The sequence below is a fragment of the Podarcis raffonei genome, chromosome 15 (assembly GCF_027172205.1).
Source record: "Podarcis raffonei isolate rPodRaf1 chromosome 15, rPodRaf1.pri, whole genome shotgun sequence".
Lineage (NCBI taxonomy): Eukaryota > Metazoa > Chordata > Lepidosauria > Squamata > Lacertidae > Podarcis > Podarcis raffonei.
Window position 1 is genome coordinate 22150870 of NC_070616.1, and position 16268 is coordinate 22167137.

General features: G+C 45.8%; 1 long non-coding RNA gene across 3 annotated transcripts in view; it reads left to right on the top strand.

Moving 5' to 3' along the window:
* Positions 1-15770, top strand: part of LOC128402522 (uncharacterized) — a 115990-nt gene extending 100220 nt beyond the window's left edge. For all 3 annotated transcript variants that reach the window (XR_008327729.1, XR_008327730.1, XR_008327731.1), the window contains 4 exons: positions 1170-1427; positions 2385-2467; positions 9875-9910; positions 15570-15770. This is a non-coding gene — a long non-coding RNA (uncharacterized LOC128402522). The remainder of the gene's footprint in view (positions 1-1169; positions 1428-2384; positions 2468-9874; positions 9911-15569) is intronic.
* The last annotated feature ends 498 nt before the right edge of the window (positions 15771-16268 follow it).

Sequence of the window (16268 nt, forward strand, 5' to 3'; positions counted from 1 at the left end):
CAGCTAGATCTGCTATTTTCCATGGGCAAAGGATATGGAACGCTCCAATATCTTCTTTTGGAATGACTTTTGTTTTTGTTTAAGTTCTATTGCACATAACAGAACGTGCACATCATTCTCTTTCTTAACTTCTTAACTTTATTCATCATTTTCTCAAAATGCATAAACAATCCCTATATACCCTCATCCCCAATAAACTCTCCACTTTCTTGAACCTGAAGCACCTTGTGTTCTCTGTTGTTCCCAAAAGCTTAGCTTTGGAGCATACACAACAACTCCTCATCAGTGTTCTTCCCGCACGCGTTCTCCAGAGTGACCCTAGGAGCCAATCCTCTGTAGCTGACTCACCTCCGTTCACTCTGATTGACTTCAACCAGAACAAAGGGTGAGGACTTCTCAGTGGCCCAAAAGCTCTCCTCTCCTGCAGATTGGATGGCCTTAGGGACAGGGACTCTACAACGACTCTGCTGCAGAAATAGTACTAGTTCCTTGATCCTCCATGACCCTAGATTACACTCTGTGTCAATTCCTAGAGAGATTTCTTTCCCGGCTCTACTCTGTGAGATCCCTTTTTACTGGAGATGCCAGGTATTGAGTCTGGAACTGTATGCAGGTGTGCTGAAAGGGAGCTTTTGCTCTTATCTCCCAGAAAGCTACTGGACTTAATACTTTCCCTCCAACTTGCTTTTTGCTAGATTTTTATCTCTATCCAGGGGGAATTAGAGACCCCAAAATGCCCTGGGTTTCACAGAGTTCATTCTCTGTGCCAGCCTATACCATCCAAACACTTTGAAAACAGAATTTAAGAATATATGTTGCGTTCCTGATGCATTCCAGTGAATCCAAGGGGAGATTTATTTTCTCTCCTTCAGCAGTTGCTGGCTCAGGACCTTTTTAATAATTATCTTTGATTTGCTTCTTAATCTACTGCTGTCTTTAATCCTCCCTCCAGCTCATAAAGAGAGAGGGGGGGAGGGAGGGAAGGAGGGAGGGAGGGAGGGAGAAACTCTATTGGCTTCAAAAATAACCTCCACCTTTTTTGGCAACAGGTTATTTTTCTAAGTGGCTAATTGCGTGCCAGCTTTCACTCACATCGTTCTTCCAGTATGTGTCAGGCATAGATTCGGCATTAATCACTCGTTTGCTCTGTATGGCATTTATTTCTTCAGGAAATGAATCAGACAAGAGGGACCTGCGCCTCCTCACCCTCCTGTCACTCTGCCCATTTTGCCAGGGAAGAAGGCAAGGGTTTTTTTGTGTGTGTGTGTCTTTCTCTCTCCCCTCCCTCCCCCCCCATATAACACACCCCCTTGCCTGTCTCTCCACCAATGAGTTTGGCTTTGCAAATGCGTCTTCTGTGCCTTGAGTCATCGGCCACGATCACTTCACAGCAATGAAACCGCAGAATCCCCTTCCAAAAGCGAGCGGTGAGTGCCAGCCAGAAGCAAATAGAGAAATGAATGTTCATGCCCGTCAGGGTAACGAGAATGGAAACAGTGTGTATCACTTCTTAGTCTCAGCTCTGCCTGCCAACGCCTGAATTCCTGCAGTTAAAAAGGGGGAACTGAAGTGAGGAGTTCATTGCCTCCTCTCCTCTCCTAGCCAGAGTTCCTACTGGAACTCATCCTTACTGTACTACTGGCTGTGTTGCATGTGGTGGACTGTGATTAGGAGAGCCCTGGGATGTCTGCGGATGCAGAAGACTGTGTGTCTGTGTGTGCATTCAGAGCCTAACTCATAAAAATAAAGGTGCTCAGAATTAAGACAGCAGGAACCATGTTTTGGGACCAGGGATGGGGGAGAAATTTGATTCAGTTCACATTTAAAGCTTTGGAAAGAATAAGCAATCTGAAACACAGCCATTGTTTAAAACTTTGCACTCCTCTGAATTTTGCAACACAGTTCTCCAGTCATGAAATGTGTACAAAAATGCACAATAATGGGTCAACAATGCATATAAATGTATAGATCAGTGAAAAGAACATATGAAACTGTATTAAATTAGGGAAATTGCTTTGCAGATATGTCTATGATGCAAGACCACAATTTCTTTTGTTGTCTGTTGGGCAAAATTACATGCAAACATGTATATGAGACCTTAAGATGAGGGCTAGGCAATAAGACCCCCTACTCCTCTCCCAGAGCTAAAATTCCCAAAATGGTTTAACAATCAAAGCCTCTTTACAGAGAATTTAGGGAACTGGGAGGGGGATGTGGTGTGTGGGTGTCTCCAAACAAGTCTCAGCATCCTTAACAAACTGCAGCTCCCATAATTCTTTTGGGGAAGCCATGACTGTTTAAAGTGGTTTCATTGTGCTTTAAATGTATGGTGTGAATATGGTCTTAGTCATGATAACCAGGACTTTTTCTTTTTCTTTTTCCAGCTGGAACTCAACAAAACTCAGTTCTGGCACGTCTCATGTGGGTGCTATTGGCATTCTAAGAAAATGAGGGAAGTGTTTTCATGGTGAGTTCTGGCACCTCTTTTTCTGGAAAAATAGCACCGATAATAACTAAAAATGCAGGAAAATTGATGTCCAGGGATGGCGGGAGGTTTTTTTTTTTGGGGGGGATAGCAAGATCAGGTGTTGATGTCCAAAGATGGTGGGAGGTTTTGGGGGACAGCAAGATCTGCAGGGCTATGCCTGCCTAAATGGGACCTTCTTGTTCAAAGCCAATGTAGTCCTGGATACCATTTTCAATAGGGGAGAGCTATTGCCTCCAAATCCGGCTTTTTGGCATTCCTGGGGGCATCGGGTTGGTCCCTGTGGGAATTAGGATGTTGGACTCAATGATGGGACTCCTGGACCAATCCCACAAATCTCTCCTTACAGTCTTACAGCTAGGGAAGGAGTGTGTTGTCATGCCAAGGTTGACGTATGAGCCAGGGCTCAGCCCCTAAACTGTTATTTATTTTTATTTAATGTATGTACCAGCCTTCCATCAAGGATTCTAGGGAGGTTTACAGCAAAGCTATAACAAATGAAACATCAAAAGATGAAAGCAACCAAAAACGAGACCGAAAAAGTGCTAAAACAGCAGCAGGCAAATCCACAAAAACTCTATAAACAACCAATTAAAAAACTTGGAGAGATACTTAAGGATGCCATAAAAACCAACTGAAAGGTTTTCTCTTGGCACCTAAAGAAAAATGGAGGTGCCAAGCAAGCTCACCTAGGGAGGATGTTGAACACTGGCAGAAGGAGGGGGCAAAAACACTTTTCTTTGATGGCCACCCACCTCTGCAATGACAACTGGGGTGCCCTGAAAAGGGCACTGGCAGATGACTGCTGGAGTTGGGCAGATCACTGTGGCATCCCATTGCCTGAATGCCAAGGCCCATAAAACAAAATGAGACAGGCTTGGAACTGGTTTTAAGTCAAGTTGGCTCCAGGCAGTCTGTGACCAATCCAGTTTGCTGCGCAGAATGGCCAATTGCTTAGTCTGTGCAATCAGGAACAAACAAACAAGCAACAAACAAAACAACCAAGAAAGTCAGTAGCTGTCAAAAGGGTAGATGGATCCCTATTGGCTGCTCAGGTCAGCTAGTCCCTGCCAGGCTGCAAGTTGCACTACCACCACTGGACTGCTGCAGCGGAGGCGCTATAGTCCTGCAGAGTTGTGGCCCATGGTTCCCAAAGCTTCTAAGTTGCTCTAGTGGAATGGGGAGTAGGGCAAGCCAGTTTTGCTGGCAGAGTCTCCTGGTTGACCCCCACCATTAGCTGTGCCAGCCTTTTTAAAAATCTCTAAAATCAATATTGTTTTGATCCATTGTCGTGGGCCCCCTAAAAGGCATGGGGCCCATAGGCTGGAGCCTACTCTGCGTATTTGGTAATCTGGCACTGACCATTAGCTGCTGGAAGGCCTACGTAGCCAGTTCATATGGGCCACAAAGGGATGAGGAAGCCCTTTGTGTATGAAATGTTGTGTATTCCTCAGTGCACCCCTCTGTATAAAGGATATCCTGGATAAGAGCTGCTGATAGAGAATGCAGTTCTGATTCCTTGGTAGAACAGTCTCTTCCTTATTAAGGCCGAAGGCAGGGAATCAAATCAAGGTAACATGAGAGTCAGTCCACAGAGTTAACTTGCATCACTAGTAGCCAAAACTGAACAGACCCCAGGGATTTTCCAGGTAATTCAGAACCACACCGTTTTTGCAATCCATTGGTAGTTTTCTCTTCCATGTATTTGTCCAATTCTCTTTCAAGTCCTTCCTGCAGGAGTGAGTTCCATAGTTTATCTATGCACTGTCCAAAGTTGCACTTTCATTTGTTTGTCCTGAATCTTTCCACGTTCGGCTTCGTTGGGTGAAACGGCTCCATGGCCACTTCTTAAACCTCGTCAGCCCTTTCCTAACAAACCTTCTGGGCAGATTCCACCCCTGTCTTTCCGCAGAGCAACGCTTTTCAGCTACACCTCTGATCTCCGTGCTTCACGGCGAGTGCTGCGCTGCGGTAGCTTTGCTTTGACAGGTCTCTGGAGGATTTCAAGGAAGTTACACACCCACTTCATTCACGCTAATCGGCTGTTTAACGCAGGAGAGTTCAGTGTTATGAATGAACGCGAGCGTGTTTTGGCTTGCCGATCAGCTTGCAAATATAATGCTCGCTTGTCAAATGAGCAGAGATTCAAAAAGAAAAAAGAAAGAAAGAAAAGGGGGAGGGGGAGAATCCCAGCAACCTTTATGGAAATGGAAATTGATTGAAACCATATTCTCTGAAAGTAAAAGTTCTTTGGGGTAGGGGGTAGGGGTGGGGGACTGCATCCACTCTTCCTTTTAAGTCCCAGCAAAAGTTGCTCCCTGCCCTTGCTGTGGATCTCTGAGTCACCACTCTTGGTGAATGTGGGAGGAAGTGAAACCACAGCCTGTTCTGGAACAAATTTCATGCAGCTGAAGTGAGGTCTTGCTGGGTTTTCAGCATGCTGAACGCTTGGATTTCATTCATATCTTTGGGAAAAGGTTATGATGCCTTATGTTGAGACAGGACAGGAGTTAGTGAGATGTACAGCGCACTGATCGTGCGCTGCCCTGAGTTTGTATTAGAGCTCATCTTTAAAAACCCTGAAGATAGATTTCATTTCACTTTTGAATTGCATACCACCTTTCTACATTACTGTACTCAAGGTGTTTTACAACTCAAATAAACCACCGAAGTTGCACTGCCACCCTTTAACAATTCAATAATTCTTCATTCAGTCTGACCCCCAACTCCCAAATCATTGTTTAGCTGTGCTTTTGAAAGGTCTTAAAGTTCCTAGCCCTCATGATGGTCAAGTTGCATGCATGCATAGGAAGTTTCCTTACAACAAATCAAAGCATTGGTCTATTGAGCTCAGTGTTGTCTGATTGGCAGTGACTCTCCTGGGTTTCAAACAGGGATTTTGCCAATCCCTACCTGGAGGGACGTGGGTGGCGCTGTGGGTAAAAGCCTCAGCGCCTAGGGCTTGCCGATCGAAAGGTCGGCGGTTCGAATCCCCGCGGCGGGGTGCGCTCCCGCTGCTCGGTCCCAGCGCCTGCCAACCTAGCAGTTCGAAAGCACCCCCAGGTGCAAGTAGATAAATAGGGACCGCTTACTGGCGGGAAGGTAAATGGCGTTTCCGTGTGCTGCGCTGGCTCGCCAGATGCAGCTTTGTCACGCTTGCCACGTGACCCGGAAGTGTCTCCGGACAGCGCTGGCCCCTGGCCTCTTAAGTGAGATGGGCGCACAACCCCAGAGTCTGTCAAGACTGGCCCGTACGGGCAGGGGTACCTTTACCTTTACCTTTACCTGGAGATGATGGGATTCCACCTGGGACCTTTGGCATGTGCAGTCAGTCACAGAGCCACAGCAGCTTCAACATGTGGAAAATAAATATTAATTTACATTTCAGCAAAGGCAACAGTTAGCAAGATCCTGGGGAAAATTATGCCCACAACATCTACATCTCCCATCAGCCCTAGCCAGGCATGATGGGAGTTGTAGTTCAGAAACATCAGGAGGGCTAGATGGTCTAGTGCTATGAAGATGGTCTGGCTTGACCATCATAAACGAGAGTCACCAAAATCAAAAAGGAAAGGCACATCCCTATACGACTCACAATACCCTATGAGTGAGCAAAAGGACATTCTCTCTACAGAAGAAAACGCTCTAATAAGCCAGTTTTGGTCATTGCTGCCCCCAGCCCAAGCTGAAATTTTGGAAAGACTAGAAACATTAAGAAACAGATTGGCTTAGAAGGATGCTCACAATGAGGAGGGCTAGATGCTTTCCATTCCTTGTGCAGAAAGTTTATGATGAATCAGTAAGCTATATCCTGACATAAGTCTATCACTCAATTAAACTGCAGTTCCTTCATCATACAGGTTTTGATGAATTCTACACAAGTGTGCAGTGAATATGAAATAAGAACATATGACAAGCCTGCTGGATCAGGCCAATGGCCCAATGAGTCCAGCATCTTGTTGTTACAGGAGCCAACCAGATGCCTGTGGGAAACTCACAAGCAGGACCTGAGCACAATAGTCCTCTCCCTCCTGTAGTTTGCAGCAGCTTGTATTTAGGATCATCACTGCGTCCAATGGTAGATGCAGAGCACAGCCACCATGGCTAGCGCTGCAGTCACTGGTAGCTTTCTCCTCCAAGAATTCAGCTAATCCTCCTTTACTTCTGTAGAAGAACTGCGATTTGTTCTTAGATGCAAATGTGTCTTGCCACCAGCATCGTTTTAGGAAAAGCATTCTATCCTGTATTTGAGAAAAGTAGGGGAGCTTGTTCAAAGATGCTTGTGGTTTTTTTAATATTTTTCTAACCATTGTCTAATTCATCGGGGGTGACATTCTAAATCATTCATTAAAAAGAAAATCCAAGAGGCTGTGAATCAAATGTTGTTGGACAGCAACTCCCATTGTATGACCTTGGGCCATGCTGGCTGGGAATGTCGGAAGTTGTTGTCCAACAAGGAGAGTGTCTCACACTGATAGCGTGTTTTCTCAAAAAAGTGAGTCAAATAACTGGACGTTGGTCTTAGTCACCAAACTATCCAAGATGTGGGAACAATCTTCCATATCTCATCTCGTCGGGCCCTTATCCAAGTCCATGGAAATCTGTGTTTCTGACGCAGAGTACTGTAGATTCCGGCGTATAAGACGACTTTTTAACCCCAGAAAAGAGGTTAAAAAGTGGGGGGTCGTCTTATGCGCTGGGTATTTGCCCCCCACTGCTGCTGCGGTGGCTCCGAAGCAGCAGTAGCAGCAGGGGGTCCGCTCTGCACTGGGAGAGAGCCGCCCAGTGCGGAGCCTGCCCACTGCTGCTTTCTGTGGCTTTCTCCCGGCGTGGGGCTGTCCAGCGTATTAGGTGACTGGACTTATAAGACGAACCCCCAAATTGCAGCTGCCAATTTTGGGGGTCGCCTAATACGCCCAGTCGCCTAATACGCCAGAATCTATGGTATATCATCAATGCAAAGAAAGACCTCAATCAATTCAACTAAATGCTACTCAAAGTAGACACATTGAAACTAATGAACATGATCCGGACTATACATTTAAAGCTGTATCATAGCACAGCCAGGACTGCTCCCAAAGAATCTTGGGAAGTGTCATTTGTTCAGGGTGCTGAGAGTTGCTCAGAGGCTCCCATTCTTCTTACAGAACTACAGTTCCCAGAGTTCCCTGGAAAGAGGGATTGATTGTGAAATCATGCTGGGAACTGTAGCTCTGGAAAGTGAATGGGGGGGGGTCTCCCAGCCATAGGAGCCAACTCCTAGGGGTTGTGGGGAATTCAGCCCCCGCAATAAAATATTTGAGGGAGATGGGCCCCCACAAAATTGGTGGGCATTGCCATTCAAATGGTGTGTGTGCACTGTGTCATGTGCTTGGTTGTGTGGAGTGGGGCTTACCTGGGCCCCCAAAATATTTTGTTCAAGTTGGCACCCCTGCTCCCTACAACTCTCAGCACCCATAACAAACTGCATTTCTAGATCACTGAGTATGTAGTCATAAGGGCTAGATGCGTGTGTGTGTGTGTGTGTGTGTGTTTTTTAAAGTAAGAAATTTCTTACTAATTTCTTCAGATTTACTGCTCTTAGGTGGAATCAGAGAATGCACACAGAGCGCTGATTAAGCCCCGCCGCCCATTGGCCTTTTCTTCTGGCAACCAACAAAGAAATCAATACCCCTTCCTTCTGATTGCAAACTCAAAGTCTATTCTCCATGGAGCAATTCCCTGATTGCCAATAATGGATGATCTGCTCCTTTCTTCCTGCTCCATCTGCAGGGAGAAGCATGAGCTACCTTGCCAAAAGCGCACAGCCACCTCCCTCCCCACACCAGACACACACACACACACACACTTGGGCAGACTGTGTCAGCCCAGCCCCAGACTATGCTCTTGATCAAGGCTATTTCTGAGTCATTCCCCAACTCAGCGCTGGTGCATGAGACGCCGACGGGAGGTATCATTTAAGAAATGCAGGCAGGCAAACATTCAGGTGACCTAGATTTTGCAAGCTGAGCCGAGGCTCTGTCTGCTGCAGAGAGACATGAAGCCAAAAGCTACACTGCGGTGGGGCTGTCGCTGTCTCTCTCGAGCAGCGGCTGAAAGGAGGGGAGAGCTAGATGAGCCTTGTCTTGTGCCGGCTTCTTAACTTGATTTTTGCTGTCCCTGCTGGACTCACTGACGTTGCTCTTTCGTCTGGGGAAGGGAAGGGGGAGAGTCGCCCGTATTGCCCATCTGCATATTCTAAATCCCTTTAAAATATGTGCACCTCTAGGCTGCTCCCAATTAACACAAGCCAAACAGCCAAACAGTCTCCAGCTGAACTTGTCCTTACAGCTTCTCGATTATGTCCCAGATCTAAATACATTTGCTTGGAAGTGAGATTGATTTGTTTTGATGGCAAGTGTGCTTTGGATAGCAGCAGCAGAATAATGTCAGGACAACGGGTGGGATACAGAGCTCTGTAAGTAGAGCCCCATGCATGCAATGGGGTGCTCTTGGACCCAACATTTCTCTTCTGGCTGCAGCCCTTGGGGTTGCAAGAGGAATGGGGAACCTGTCTGAAATTGCCTTATCCCCACCACACCCCGCTTCCATTTAGGGCCGGGATAGCACAGTTAGTTTAAATGTGGTGCTAATAATGCCATGGTTGCAGGTTCGATTCCCGTATGGGAGAGCTGCATATTCCTGCATTGCAGGAGGATGGACTAGGTGGTACTCATGGTCTCTTCCAAATCTATGTTTCTATGGCTCTCCTTGGGACCCACACTGAAAGGCATTCATGCAAGGACACCTTTGTGCACCTTGTGACCTTCCAAGTCAAATATAACCCAATAGCCATGCATGGTTGCCCAGTAGGGGATCAATGAGTCTCCTGCTCCTGACCCTGGAAGTACAGAATGGGAGGGATCTTTTCCCCCCAAGAGCCCCATAACCGCATATAGAGTGATGGATTATGGCTCTGCATTCTCATGATTTCCTGCCTCGTGATCTGCCTCAAACTTGTATGTTGCCATTTTCCAGCCACTGTGGAGGTAAGACCCTTTATAAGATAAGTTGTGCTGCATCAGGCCAAATATCCCCCCAGTGCAACAGTGCAATATCTGGCCATTTCCTACAGTGACCAGCCAGGTGCCCTTATGAAGCTCATAGGCAGGGCATCAGAGCAAAGTCAGTAGCCCTTCAATAAAATTCACCATGATTGCTATGCTAAAGCTAGTTGTACAGGACAATCTACGCCAAAGTCCACCGTTCAGAATTGTATTTCCTTCTGTCATGTTTTTTTTTGGGGGGGGTGGAAGATGGTGCATTTTGAATGGGCTCTTTTCTTGCCTAAAATCCTATTGAAGACTAGCTGTTTCTCATGAATTCATGGTTGCTGTTTTAAATTCCCAGGTGCATGGATTCATAAACCAGATGTTGCCAGAATGGGTAAGTCAAACACCTTTTGATATCTGGTAAATCTACCTTAGGAGCAGGAACACCTCTGGGTCTTGAAATCTGGGTACTGGGTACTGAACATGCCTGATCTTAAACCTGGGTCAAGTGTTCTGCATGCTACCTCCATGATAAAGAAAGCAGTGTAAGGTGAACTGAGAACTCAGATTTGAGTTGCAGGAACCTTGCTGAAGCTCAGGATGTCTGGGCCTGGGTGATGAAAAGCAGGATATTCAAATGATGATGAATAACAACAACACTAAATAATGATTTCCATAAGGTCCTACTGAAATTGCACCTGAAATTATGGGAACTCCCTGCTCCCAAGAGATCAAGTTAGCTTTCTCTATCTTTGTGTTCTGATGGCAATTGAAAAGTTTCACCAGAAGACAGGAAAGAAGTCTTATACTGGGTCAGACCAATGGTCAATCTAGCTCTGCACTGACTGGCAGCAGCCATCCAGCGTTTCAGGTGGAGGATGTTCACAGTCCTACCTGAAGATGCCATTGGAGGTTGAACCTTTCTGCATGCAGAGCAGATGCTTAGACACTCAGCTTTCTTAAACAAGCTTAAACTTCTGCTACTGATGACTGTTAGTGTTACCCTTGATGCTTTTGCACTTTTTTAAAAAAATAGTTGCACTATTTTGTGTGTTGGTGATTGAATTATTGGTGATTTTATGTTTGCTTTTTGTTCTCAAGCTGCTCTGAGCAAGTCTTTTCGCAGGGGGAGAAGGGGAGGATGTACATTTTTGAATAAATAAATTGAAATGCAAATCCAGAGATTCCTCCTTTGGTGATGTGTATTAAGGAGAGCTGACAGGGCTGGCCTAATATGCATTTCTGCCTGAGGTGGAGCAGGAAATGATTCCTTCTTCCCACACCAAGTCAAGGTGCAGAATGCCCAAGGCCAGCCCAAGCTAAGTTGGCACCTAAGGAGGACAATCCCACAAGCACATCACTCCTTCCCTGAGGCAAATGCCTCACCCTGCCTAATGGCAGAGCTGGCCCTGGGACCCAGATGAGTTCTGGAAGACTAATTGCATTTCTAAAGAAGTGTGTGTGCCTTTCCCCCACACATGCCTTAACTATTATCAGGTTTTGCCTAACATGGAAGTTTGAAGTGAATTCAAGGAAAATCAGGGAAAACATCAACGAAATTTCAGAGAGGAAATAAGGCAGCCAGCGAAATTTCTTCTCACACCCTCTAACTGCAGGTCAGGCACATCAATATCTGCATTTTGCCTCTCCTCCTATCCTTAGAAGCTGCAAGACTGTCCATCCAAGTTGCAGATACAGAAAGATCCCCAAACAGACAATCTTGTAGACTTCAGAGCAGCTTCAATGTTGCCCTTTTCAATATTGTTTGTGGAATGGACAGCACAAGTCTGTGGTGTGTGTGTGTTTTAACAGACAGAAGTCAGTTTTTGATCTTCATTACATGTGGACAATCTTCGTGTGTGGACCAAAACAGTCACTCCAATTCACCATCCTACTTGCAGGAGATGAAATGGGACAGCCATCTGGCATTGGGGGGGGGCGAATTCAAACCCACAACCCGCTTTTGGAGGGGAGGGAGCTTAGCATGTAAGAAAATCCCTGCTGGATCTGACCAAAGACCTCCTAGCATCCTATTCTCCTAGCGTCTAACCAGATGTCTATGGAAAGCCCAAAACCAGGACCTGGGTGCAACAGCACTCTCCCTGCTTGTGATCCCCAGCGACCTAATATAGGGAACAAAGTATAGTTATTCTTTAGATTTCTGAGTTCTCCAAATTGGTAATACAAGTCCTCAGCTTATGGAACATACCATAGTGCATAAAATAAGTCTAAACCTTGGCATAAAATACATTCAGAAGTGCCTATATTTAGATAAAATATTATGTGATAAAATGCATTTTAAGCAGTATTTAGATATTAATTTTAGGATGGATTTTTTAAAAACAACAACAACACAGAGACAAATGTGAAAATGCATGTGAAATTAACACAGTCTCAAAATAGACTCATTATCCCTTTCCTAATTATAATCCTACCCCCATAAATCTGTTCTGATAGAGTAGATTTGGGGAGGGCACAAGGTGTGTCTGGGTTGTTGTGCGAGTGGAAATCCTTGTGCTGATGTGTTAGTTGGTGTTAGTTAGTTAGCCCATGATGAATAAATATTTCCTTGGTGGTCTGGCAGTCAGAATTGCACCTGCAACATGATTTGCTGCTTGAAGGGGGCCCACTAGGATATTCACTGGTGGTAGGAATATATTGGCTTACGCTTCCTCCAAAGTGCTCAGAGCGGCTTGCATCTGGTTCCCAGGTGGTCCCCCAGCCAAGCAGGTTACATGGCCAGGCTTGCTTAGCTTCAACAATAGAACTATTTCATGAGCCTTTAGACTATCATCTGGTCATATCCTACATCTCACATTCAAACTTTATGAGCTCATATGTGTAGGTGCTTTGGATGATGTATCAGACATCTTTTGGACCACTTCCTGATCCTGTTAGCACATGTGGTGTTAGAAGTAGGAGGAGCTCAATTGCAATTCTGAAACTCCAGGAGGTTCAATAGGGTGAAGGTTGCAGCTGTTTCCCTTCCACGTGCTGCTTCCAGCTAGCTTTCCTTCTCCCACCTGGACAGGGATGTCCTCTGCTTGGTAGAGAAGGTAGTCTTACCTGTGGTGCTTCATTGACTCCTGTTCAACGCTCAGAATTGTGTGGGGCTGCCATTCAGTGGAAAGACTGGGCAGGGCTCATCTTGCAGTTGGGCACCACTGCATCCAATAAAGATGCAGTGGAATTTTCCGTACTTAGAGACGATCTGGCAAACGCAAGGTCATCAGGACAGGTAGATAAGGCAGCGGGATGAAGGACAGATCACAAGGCTTCTGGGCTCCAAGTGAAGGCAACTCTGAATGTTGCTCCAAGGTCAATCAGTAGAATATGGAGGACGGAGACACTGTGGGAGAGAGGTGGGTGAACTTGACTTCAGATCCTTGGAGAAGTCAGCCCACACTTAAGGAGCAGGCCTGGTTCAGGATCCAGCGGATGCAGGACTAATTCAGCCCCCTGCCGCCCCCTCCCTGCCCAATGCCGTGGCTTTCTGTGGACCACCATTACAGCATTTCCACCTGCTTATTCAGTGGGTGGAATGAGGGATGCCTCTGCCCTCCAGCCCAGCGCAAAGAGGAGCTGGATTGAAGCCTGGGTTGGATTCTTCAACTGTGTCTCTTCCATGGCAGTGAAGCTGGGATGTTAGGAGCTGAGGGATCCTCTGGACACTGGAAGAGAGACATTCTCAGGGGCCAGTGAAAAAGGTCTCATGGCCCCAGGAGATGCTTCTTAGTGATCTGTGGGGATCTTACAGGAGAGCTCACTCCTGGGGCAGAGGATTGCCACAACTCTTGGGGCCATCTTGAGATGAAGAGATATTTGACTCTAGATCCTGGGCCATTTGTCACATTCCACTTCCCCCTGTGCTGAGAATATTTCTATCAAGGGAAATTGCAGCATATTGTGTAGCCTTTGGCTATAGCTGTTAGTGGAAGCCCACCATAGCAGAGCACTTTTTTTTTTTTTTTTGCATGCAGAAGGCTCCTTTCATTCTTCCACTAAAAAGCATTTCTGGTAGAAAGGGTGATACCCACTTTAGGAAGATCTGGCTCAGTATAAAGCATCTTCAGAGATTCAGGAAGCCACTTGATGCCTATTCAATTCCAGCTGGGAGAGGATTGGAGACTATCTACCTGGAGCACAGTGCTTTGGTGAGAGGAGGGCAGAATTCTGTGCCCCTCCTTCTCTTCAAGGAGATTTTCAAATGCTACACAATTCCTACCTGGGAAAGTCTCTCCATGAACAAATAGACAGGCAACTAACACCCTTGTATAGACCATCTTGTGCAGGCACGTTGTGTGCTGCAAGGTCATGCACCAAGAACCTTCCATTAAGTGTTCTGCTTTAGGGTTATTCTTGTTGAACCTCGTTTATCTTAGAGTATTATGGATGCAGCTGGGTGAAAGTTTAGCAATGATAATAAAGAAAAGACTGCAATGGTGGTAGCAGGAAGATGCATGTATGGCAGGGGTGAGGAGCTGCTGGACCTCTCTCTCTCTCTCTCTCTCTCTCATTCTTGGAACTGTTCCCAGGCCACCAAAACTTTCCCCAGCCCCACCCCCCCAAGCAACATTGCTTCACACCCTTCTTGAGTGTTTTTGCTTGGCTAGAAATGTGTCCTTGAACTCTGATAATGGCTCTCTCTCGCCTGGATGAAGGACACAGAGGAGGATGTGTAGAAACCAGCCTACTGCTCAGGGGTAAAATTTACATTTGTTGCTCAGCCCACTTTCACTTCTGCTCCTCCCACCACTGTCATGTGGTCCACAGAAGCCTCTCAGAAGCGAACGTGTCTCACGGGCATAAAAATGATTCCCACCCCTAATATATGGCCATTAGCCATGAACAACTGAGGAACAAACCCTGAAATGACACAAAATATGAAGAGCGATGTTCTGTCCTGTATACACCTGAATACTCCTTTAATCTCCACCCCCCCAAAAAAATCCTTCAATTATAATCAGGGTTCTGTTTTTTTTTGTTTTTGTTTTTGCCTTGGGGCAATCTGGGGAGTTCCACTAAACTAAACATAACACAATTATGCTTGAAAGAGGCTATGGTGGAGTGAGCTGGAAGCCCTAATATTTTTGGAAAGAAAGCAGAATGGCCAGAGAGATGATGATGACGAGGGGCGAACAGGGTGTGCTTTCTTAAGAAAGCAAAACCTTAGTGATGTAGTTCCCCCAGGAGCATGTACAGTGCCATTCCTCAACTCGGCCACCACTGAAAAGGGGAAATTAAGAATTCCTGACACACAACGTGGTTAAGAAAAAAGGGAGGGGGGGGGAGAGAGAAAAGCTGAAAGAAAGAAAAGAGAAGCTGGCTGTGACTGTGTATTGAAAGAAAATGTTAATTTCAGCCCTGGACATACGTATTTAAAAAAAGGAAAGAAAGAAATCCAACTGTTCATCCTTTTCCTGGCATTGATATTCCTGTTTGCTGGAGGTGTTTGACATGGGAAGGAATGGTTTGTTGGACAAGGCATTCAACGCCCTCCCTCCAGACGCGTCCCTAGTTAGGGGTGGTGGTGGTGGGCTTGTTAGATACTTTGATTTTTTTTTACAGTTAATGTTCCCCCTCCCCTGTCTCCAAGGGCCAAAGTATGACGATATATATATATATATATATATATACTCACAACATACACATCCAGCTTCACTATGCCGAGAGAAGGAGTTTCATTTTGCGACCGAGAAAATGCTAGCAGTATAGGCTGAGTTCTACATTGTTAGATTTGGCAGTGATTCAGCTGCTTTCAACATCTGCCAGGGAATGTGGGATCTTGTTATAAGCAGAGAGAGAGAGAGAGAATGAGAATTAGGGATGCATTCAGCATATGCCTGAGCACCACTTCCTCTTTATTCCCTTATTTTGCTCGGCTCCTTATTTCTTTTTCACTCGTACCTCTATATATTCAAAACTGAGGGATTCTCCTCCACCCTTTTCCCACCTCCTTTACCTCCTCCTCCTGTCTCTGCTTCTTCCTTTTTCTGTACATCTCTCTCTCTCTCTCTCTCTCTCTCTCTCTCTCTCTCCCTTAACTTGTTAAGTTTGAAAGATGATATATACACACAGTTTGCGATGCCAGTCAGCACCGTTAAAGGCCAAGATTAATGCAATGGATTGGTGCGGCTGTGTCGCAGTGGAGCGTGATCAGAATACGAGATGGAAGATAGGGGGAAAGGGCAAGAAAGTGCTGGTGCTTAGAGTTTGTACAAGTCTCCTTAGCAACTTGTCTGACATCTTTTTTTTTTACAAAAAAAAATGTTGGTGGGGAGGTGTGCAGAGGCTCGTGTATGTACACGGATCTCCCCCAAACCACCCGTTTAATAAAACATTCCTTTCATTTTGAAGCAGTGCTGTTTTCCAGCTACTCTCATGTTCTTTGGTTCAATTACTGGATTAAATTAGTTGTCTGAGAGACGGTTATTGGGGGGGGGGGAACGTGCTGTGCGCGCAGGGAAATGGGAGGGGGCGCTCAGTACTTTTTCATTCAAAGAAACCGCTACAGAGTTGGATTCTTCCCAGTTATTCCAATTTGGAACAGTGATTCCTTGCCTTCCCACCCCCTCCGGCCCCCTGGCCTATTCAACAAGCTACAGAATCATCAGCACCCTGCCATTTGTTAAGTAATTTGGGACACATTTGAATTATTATTTTTAGAACCGAACTTGTAAAACAAAAGATAATATTTTGGGGCAAGATTTCTCTCTCTCTTTCTCTCTCTCTCTCTCTCTTCCTCCCAAACC